This window comes from Dasypus novemcinctus, chromosome 31 (genome assembly GCF_030445035.2).
Source record: "Dasypus novemcinctus isolate mDasNov1 chromosome 31, mDasNov1.1.hap2, whole genome shotgun sequence".
In the NCBI taxonomy this organism is placed as follows: Eukaryota; Metazoa; Chordata; class Mammalia; order Cingulata; family Dasypodidae; genus Dasypus; species Dasypus novemcinctus.
The window spans coordinates 2714099-2723287 of record NC_080703.1 but is presented as its reverse complement, the minus strand read 5'-3'; the positions used below and the strand labels follow the sequence as shown (position 1 = coordinate 2723287).

The 9189-nt window shown below is 39.9% G+C and overlaps 1 pseudogene; it reads right to left on the bottom strand.

Moving 5' to 3' along the window:
* Positions 1-7541: 7541 nt before the first annotated feature.
* On the bottom strand, positions 7542-8304 carry LOC139437945 (signal transducing adapter molecule 1 pseudogene; annotated as a pseudogene).
* Between the last annotated feature and the right edge of the window lie 885 nt (positions 8305-9189).

Sequence of the window (9189 nt, the reverse complement as noted above, 5' to 3'; positions counted from 1 at the left end):
CTTGGAAACACTGCAGAAGAGATACTCAAGAAACTTTGATCATCATTTCTTGGAATGGCTACAGTGACTCAGAAGCAGAAATCTTGGTAAATGTAAAGATATGGGATCCATCACTAATTTTATAAAAAGTAAGGTTTCCAATATTTAAATCCAGGAAAACCCCCCATTTGGTACAACTGGGTTTTACCTGAAGAACAATATTTGGTTTAGTGTTGTCAGAAAAGCATTTTCCTTTTCTCAAATTCAGTGTCCACAATTCAATTTCTGAAGACATTAAGAACTTTCCTTCCCATTGAATAGATTGCTTGCAAATACCCAGGTCCCATTCTTTGCTTGTTACCATGCCCACCTCCCAGTAATGGAGGCCATAAGTGACCTGAGCCCAGGACACAAAACCTGTAGCTGTTATCTCGCAGGGCACTCTTCCAGGGGCTGGTTGCTATGTCCACAACAGACATGCCTCCATTCATCAAAAATGATGAGATGGTTGTGGCACATGTCAAAATCCAAGGTCATATCCACGTGGAAGGAAAATAAGAAGTTCAACAAAAGGACAGATCATACTCAAAATTCACTTTTAATGTAAAGGTCCGAGTCAATCACTGAAATTATTTTCTGAATTTTGATTTTTCCTTCAATCAAAACTTTCCTGGGGAAACAAACTTGGGAGACCTTTCCCTACCCCAAACATTAAAGTAAAAAGAAAAACAATTAGAAAATAAATAGAAAATAAGTTCATTCTTTTCACAGATGTTTCGTCCCAAGATATATAACAAAGCACACTCATATTTTAACCCAAAATGCCCCCATAGAGTATGTGACACATTGTAACACACCAGGAATAGGGAAAACATGAGCTGGCTTTTGAGGGTCTGTCAGATCGGCTCTGGCATCCTACTTCATCACTGTTATCCAGGAATATGATCAAAGAACTCACTTTAACCATTTACCTTACTCTTACAAAAATAAGTGAGAGTTAAGCTGTGAAACTGAATCAGGTATTATTTTCTATAACATTAGGTCAGTCAGTGGGGGCAGCACACACTGCAGGATGCAGGGTCAGAGTCTGCAGCTGGACATAAATCTACAGGAAAAAGCACCACCCACTGCTTGGGATTCTGAACACTGGGATAAAGCCACTCACTCTTGTGGCTGTCTACACTGACTGTGGATTAGTGGGGGCTTTTAACGTGGCAGGTTCCTGGGGCTCACAGCCAGAGAGCTGGTCATATTCAATTAGTGCAGGGCCTTGACTCTCAAAGTGTGGCCCAACCAGCAGCCTCAGCAACACCTGGGCTCCTCTCAAAATCCAGATTCTCAGGTCAACCAATTAAAGAATATGAATCTGCATTTTAACAAGACTTTCAGTAATTTAATGCATATTCAAGTTTGAGATGCCAGAATTAGGCAATGCTCACCAAGAGAATTACGATAGGAGCCACATGTTATATGTCGATTTTCTAGTTAGACACATTAATAAATATAAGAAACAGGTGAAATTTATTTAAATACTATATTTTATTTAACCTACTATTTCCACTATATTGTCATTTCCATGAGGTACTATCCTCAATTCCAGTTCTGAATGGCCATCTGTGGCTATAGGATCGGACAGAATAGGTCTATACAATGACTTAGCTATTTCAGTTCCTGTAGAATCTCCAGGTGATTCTAATCTACATTTTGATGTGCCCAGGGGCACAGATGTTTTAGGTGCTAATATTCTGCTAGTGTTTAATGGAAAGTATTTTGCCAGTTGCTTATTCCAGGACCCTTTGTGTGTAGAGAAGCAATTTGCACAGTTTCCTTACCTTGGAATGTCAGCATCCTTGGGTTCATCTGTAGAACAGCATTTAGGTGGTGTTCCAGTTCCTTGATTTTGGAAACCTGTTTCCCCAGCTGACAATTTGTCCTAATGTCATCATTCTGAGAGTCCAATGAGCAGAAAGGACACAAAAAACTCTCCTGGTGGTATGCATCTGGCAGGAGTTGATAAAGTGGTGGCAGCAGATGCATACACATTTTAAATATGTGGATTTCTCAAAATAGGCCTGACAGACAGGACATCTCCCTCCCTCCCTCCCTCCTTCCTTCCTTATTTCTTTTTTTAATTTTATTTCCCCCCTTGCGGCTTGCTTGCTGTCTGTTCTCTGTGTCCATTCACTGCGCACTCTTCTGTGTTTTGCTTGTCTCCCTTTTTTGTTGTGTCACCTTGCTGAGTCAGCTCTCTGTGCTGCTTGCAGGCCTGGTGGCCCTCTGCAGCATGCAGGCAAGCCTGCCTTCACAAGGAAGCCAAGGGACATGAACCCAGAGCCTCCCATATGGTAGACAGGAGCCCAACTAACTGAGCCACAGCTGATTCCCCATCTGCTTTCTTTTTGAAAGTGTTCTGCCATGTCTCAGCTGGAGAAAGAATGTGCGTAATTCTTTCACATGTCATATAAATGTCTTATAAAATGGAGATTCCATGAAATGACTGATTTGGGGCTATTGTACATATATTATGTGCATCCCTAGTTCTAGGCAAGAGGGATGCAAATGTAGAGACTTATGGTTCCAATCTTCTGAACCTGAAAAGCTAGGTTAAACTAAGAACTCAATTCATCTTTCACATTTGAGTTGAAGTGGTGAAAGGTTCTAGAGCTGAAGTGTCCAATATGGTAGTCACCAGCAACAGGTAGCTATTGATCACCTGCAATGGGACTTGTCGGAATTGAGAGAGATGCTATGAGTTTAAAGTACACACTGAGTTCGAAGACATAATGAGAAAAAGAATGTAAAGTATCTCACTGTTAATGGCATTAAAAGAATAAAACAAAATTGAGGTAATTTGGCTAAGAGATTAAAAATAGTATCTGGAGGTCTCAGCCAGCTATCACAAACTGCCAAAGTATACAAAGCCTCAAGCAGCAATGTTCTCAAAACCCCAAGGACATCTGGACCACAACACAAACTACTTGATAAATAACTTCAACTATCTAAACTTAAGGACAATTGGAGTACCCCAAATATCCACCAACCACAAACCACTCCTCTGATCTTATTTTCCTCTAAAAATCCTTGCCTGGAAATGCCAAGATAGGATGAAATATGGGTTGCTACCTCATTACGTGCTCCCCTAATTTCAATTCTAAGACCCCAAATAAATGCTTTTGTTGCCTTGCAGCTTTATTTGTTATTTCTTAGTTGACAAATATTTCAAATTGATTCATGTTGATATAATAAACTATTAAAATTAATTTGACTTTTTTCTTTTTTACTTTCTTTAATATGGCTATTAGAAACTTTTAAATTACGTAAGTAGAACACATTTTCTTTCTATTGGACAACACCGTCCTAGAGTTAGAGACCCTCCAGGTCCTCCAGGTGGTGTGAACTGACCAGCAAAACCCCATATATTAGTCTGTCAATGGGCTGTTGATGCAAAATACTGGAAATCTGTTGGTTTTTATAAAGGGTATTTATTTGGGGTGAAAGCTTACAGTTACAAGGCAATAAAAAGTCCAGCTTTAGTTGCTTTCTCACAAAGCCAGCTGCCACATGTTGAAGCAAGTTGGCTGGTGATCTCCGTGAGATTTCAGCCTTCCCATTCTGGGCTTCCTCTCAGGCTCAACTCCTCTGCCTCTTCCTGATTTCAGCTGCAGGCTGGCATAAGGCTTGCATCTTCGGGCTTCCTATATAAGTCTCAGCTGGTCTATGCTCTTCATAAGGTCAGCTATAAACTAGCAAGCAAAATAGCTCATCTCTCCCTTGGGCTCCCACTGTTTGAGCTTTCTCCTTTCTGTCACGTGGCAGAATAAAAAATGACAGAGCTCTCTCTGTGTCTGTCTGTGTGAGTGTCCATTTATATCAGACCCACCAAGGGGGTGGGGACTCAATCTGTGTCCCCTGTGATGTGCTTGAATTAAAAAGCCCTCAAAGCAATCTTAACAGGTAATCTAATCAAAGGTAACTCAGCTGAATTCAATAAAATCAAAGGGTATCATACCCAGAGTAACAGATTAATCCACAACCATAATCTTTCTCTTTTTGGGATTCATAAAATAATCTAAAATTGTCACACCCCATAATCGCACCTCAGAGATTGAAGAAGTTCATGAAGAAGTTTGCCCCATCAACTGTCAATAGTACATCCTGTCCTCCTTCCAGTCCCACCATTACTAGTGCAGCAGGATATGATGAAAAAGCTGTTGGTTCACCTATGATCAATCTGAGCTCACCAGTGAGGTTCTTATAATCTTCCTTCTCTTCCAGATAATGATTACTTAAGGACTATTATTTCAGACAATATTGTAAGGAAAGATGCTAGCAGACATCATAGCCAGCTAAGACCACCCTCAAACAGAACCATCCAGTCCCCCTTTCATCACTACCATCTCTATGCAATGCAGTACCTATTCCTTTGACTAGTGTACATCCCCCAATACGTCCACCTAATGTCTCCAGCTCATGGGGGCTGAGGAAGTTCTGGATTTTCCAGCAAATCAACAGGAACTAATTCAACACATGAAGTCCCAGTAGTCATGTTAGAGCTAATCCCAATAAAAGAAGAACAGTGACCCACCTGATAATTATGATTTTCCTGTTGTTATAGTGAAAGAGGAATCAGCTGAAGAATCTAGACCTCAAACACCAACCATTCTAGAAGCACACTCATGTTCCTGATCTTAACAAGCAGTCAGGGTTGTTTCAAGAGACTATGCCAACCCATAGACTCCAGACATCATAATAGATCCACCTGAATTTCCCCAGGAAAACTCCTCAAATGAAAATCTGAGTGTTCAGGTGCCTCCCAGAAGTCACAGCTTCATGTTAGAGGGACAAGGAAAGAGAGTGGCCTCAATGATGAGTGGTGAGTGGTGTACAGTTTGTCAGAATGGAAGGATATCCTGAGCTGTGAAAAGTGTCTCAAAGTAGTTTATCTTGTCATGGGCCCTCAATGACAAATTTTCCGAGTGGAGAGTAATTTGTACTTTCTGCTGAGATGTAGCTGAACCTGAATTTTAATATGATTGTGAAGCTACCAGTCATAACTCAGAAAAAAATAAAACAAAGACCCGTTAATTTAACCACCCATAGATAAAAGAAGTGTGAATGGCTACCTTTATTTCTCTTTTGTCATAAAATGAGACTGGCTTTTTCAGAAATATTATAAACTAATTTAAAATCCAGGAGACTTGTCAACCATCACTAAAAGGCTACAGGCGTAGCTTAGAGACATTGTGGGATTGGTTCCAGACCACTGTAATAAAATCTGTATTGCAATAAATTGATTACCCATCAACCAAAAACTTCACTATCATCCTCAATTTTCTGGAGAGGTAAAATGAACAAATGGTATCATAAAATTTAATAAGGCAAATTCATGGGATCCCTCAATCTAACATGGACAAAAGCCCTATCTAAATAGATACTACATCTAAGGTCCATTCATTTTGTATAACATAAATTATCCCCATTTGAAATTGTAAAAGGGACCTATGAATGTAAACTATATAAGCTTGCCACATAAGAGAAAATATACTAACCTATTACTAGGAGCTAATCCAAACCTTAAAAAGAATGATTCTTTGAAAGAACATTCCTTTTACAGTGCTCCCAGGAGACAAAGGCATTTAGAAACACAATATTTACCCTGGTGATTTTTTATATTGGAAAAGACACCTCCACAAAGATGTACTCCAATATCACTAGAAAGGACCAGATCCTTTTAACTACCCGTGTGTAGCTAAACTTGAAATTATTTATTCTTGGATTCATATTTCTCATTTAAAGAAATGTTCCATCCCTGCCTGGAAATCTATATCTACTGGGGACTTAAACCTCAATATTAAAATTATGGGATGAGGTGGAGAAACCATCTGATGTAGACAGTTATCCCAAAACACAGGACCAGGCCTATATAATTAATACATACTAGTTATGGTAGGCTTATGTCACCCAGAAGACATAAATGGCATCTGATATGAGCAGCTAACCCAAGAACCAGACCTGATTTTCATCAGATTGAAATAAAATCAATAACACTGACATAACCTTAATTTTTATGCTATTAGCTATCTTATTTGCAGTTTTATTTCTCCTTTACTCCTTTGTACATCAGTCCATCTCTGTTCCTTTTAAACTTCTCATTTCACCCTTACCTTTTCTTCCTTGCCCTTCACCATCCTTTTATCCATGCATACAAAAAGCTGCTGGCCTAGGCAGTCTTATCAAATTGCTGGTTCTGTGTTAATAGAGAGGCCATAGAGAGGCCAGAGCTATTGCTCAAACCCATAGGCACTTATTTAGCTGGATAAATTTTAGATCTTGGGGAGATTAGATTCATTACTTATTACCAAACTTGCTAATTGTACATTTTTATTTTATACTCATTACAGTATCTCTTATTCATTGTCTTATTTCCAGAACAGTTGCAACTACCACCCAAAATGCTCATGTGCCAAGCCCTCAATATAGAAGCTGGCATTTATGAAACATTTCTGTAATGATGAAACTAAGTCTAATTATAATTAATGCCAAAGAGTCACCCTTTAACACCTCCTTGTTGCTCAAAAATGGCCTCTCCTTTAGGCAAACTCTGCAAATGAATTAACTACATTCACCCCTTTATGGGGCATGACTCCCAGGGAGGAGTCTCCCCATTGACAAGGGAGTAATGCCAAATGCTGATCAGCAATGCTTTGGGAGAAGGATCCTGATTAAAAGGGGAGAATGTTAAAAGCAATAAAACCAAATAGAGTTTCTCTGACAGGGAAATTTCTAACAGAGTTGGGAGGTCATTCTGGAGTTTATGCACATGCGTGTCTCAGCCAGACATCACAAACTGCCACAGCATGCAAAGCCTCAGTAACAATGTTCCTGTAAACACGAAAGACATCTGAACACCATAAAGAAGCCACAAGGCTACATGGAACCAACATGCTATAGCAGGCTGTATCTGGGAATCTATGTAAACTATTTCACCAACATGACATGGTTATGTTCACAAGTCTCTGGATTTTTCCATATGTTGGTTGAGTCCTGAAACCTCCAAAACTGATGACCAATAACTCATGAGTACTTTCAGCTTCATGCCAAGGAAGTCGATTCCTCACATCCTAATCTAGGACCTAAATCAGTGTGAAGCATCCAGAGAAGCTGTCACATTGAGTCCCTCAAGATTTAGGAATGCTCAAAAAACAAGGGAGGCTGAAACCATGTGTAGCCCAAACTAGTTTATGGGGATTTCCTTTCTTTTTTTCTTCTTCTGTTTATATCCATTTTAATGAAGAATTAAAGGATACAATGTGCTAAAGACAGATTTAAAAGACTAGCAGTGGGGTAAGATGAATGAATGAAAGTGTGTTTATATCCTAAATAATTATTAAAATGTTGAAATGTAGTATAATTCACTCTTTCCAGTTTAAGCATTTCTATCGCTGCTACCAATAAACACAGTATGTAGCTTAGAAACATAATTACAATTTTCAACCAAGAGAAAGGAACTCAACATAATTTTTAAAAAAGAGATAAAAAAATGTGATTCTATTTAATTTGTCTCAGGGTCCCACCTGAACATTGTCATTGAATTGTACTGTCTTTTCCATTTTAGTCATTTCTGGTTCAGCAGTGAGATCTGCCTTCACAGAATTAGAGGGAAATAACCCCAGCCCTGACGGGTTTCATCTTCCTACCAGTTGGGCTCACTGTCATCGAGAACTGCATAATTTCTCCAGCTTGAAAAGTAAGTGCATTAGCCTCAGCAGCTTCAAGGTCATTTATAGCAAGAACTTTTTGGCCTTCATGTTGGTGGTTTGGTAAGAGATTGGAGGTACTTGGATACAACTGGAAAGTAGGATTGACTGTTGCCTCTCTTCCTTAAGGATAACTCGTGTTTTACTAGGACTTCTTCTTCCTTGATATTAGCCACTGCCGGGGTCTTTGGCTGCCAGACCTGGTTTGTTTTGGCTTGTTCTGCAGCCTGCAAGCCAATGGCAGGAAAGGTGACTTCTTGTTCCTTCAGGGTCTTTATCATTGTTGTTATCAGTCAGCTGTGGGTCATTCTTAAATTCATCTGTCCACTCAACTAAAAAAGCGTTTGATTTTTCACAAACTTTAGGGTGACCCTTAATGAATACATTACTTCACAACCAAAGAGTCTAGAACATACTACTAAATGAAAAATGTGTCACAGTTTGATACACACATTCCTAGAAGTGTCAAGGCTTGCATAGCAACATGAAGATCTTTATGGTTGACCCTTCTCATGAAAGAAGGAGCTAGAAGCCACGAGTAGCATTTCTGATGCCTGCGGTGGCCCATGATGAGCCCCAGACATCTCAGGCAAGGGAGGATATGGACAGAGCAGACACCAGCTTGGAAGCCAGACTCCTCCCAGCCCCCCTTTTTTCTTTAATATACTTTTAATTTTTTTTTTATGAAAGAAACTTATATTACATAAATATTTCACAAAAAAATATAGGGGTGTTGTGGGAAATTGGCTTACCTATTTGTGGCTTCCTGTTATTGTATAAGATGTTCTAAGTTACTCCCTGTTATTGTAAGTTGCCTTATTGTAGATGTTGCAAGTTGCTTCTTGTTATTGTACAAGATGCTCTGAGTTGCCTCCTGTATTGTGAATTACCTTACTGTGGATGTTGCAGGTAGCTTCTTGTAGCCCACAGCTGCTCCATAGCTTTCAAATAAATACAATGGGGAAACCAGAGTTGAGGCTCTCAGTTTCAAAAGCTGTGAAGTCCTCTGGTCCTATCTTTGTTTCCTCTCGTCTCTTTCTTTCTGTCCTTTTATTTCTTCAGTTCAGCATCGCCTTCCCTTCATGCAGACCTATTGCTGAGCTGGTCTCAGCACAGGGGATTCCTGTATGCCCTACTCCATAGCCCTCCCAGCCCTCTGCTGGTCAAACTCATGAACAGAAGGCACTTTCACCCTCAGCTGGGCCCATCCTCTTCCCAGGGAGGAAGACAGCTGTTCCCCTCTCAGTTGCTACAGTGAGTCATGGGTTTTATCCAGGCTGTTGACCGGAGGGTTAGTGGAGGGTGCCATTCTTGGCCACAGGGTCTACTAACTCATGAGTTTTGTTTCAGCTTCTTCATCTCTCTGAACCTCAACTCCTGAATGATGCACACCTTTCTCCTGGTCTGCAGATCACCAAAGCAGTTTCCTCAGACAGCTTGATCCTCCCTCCAT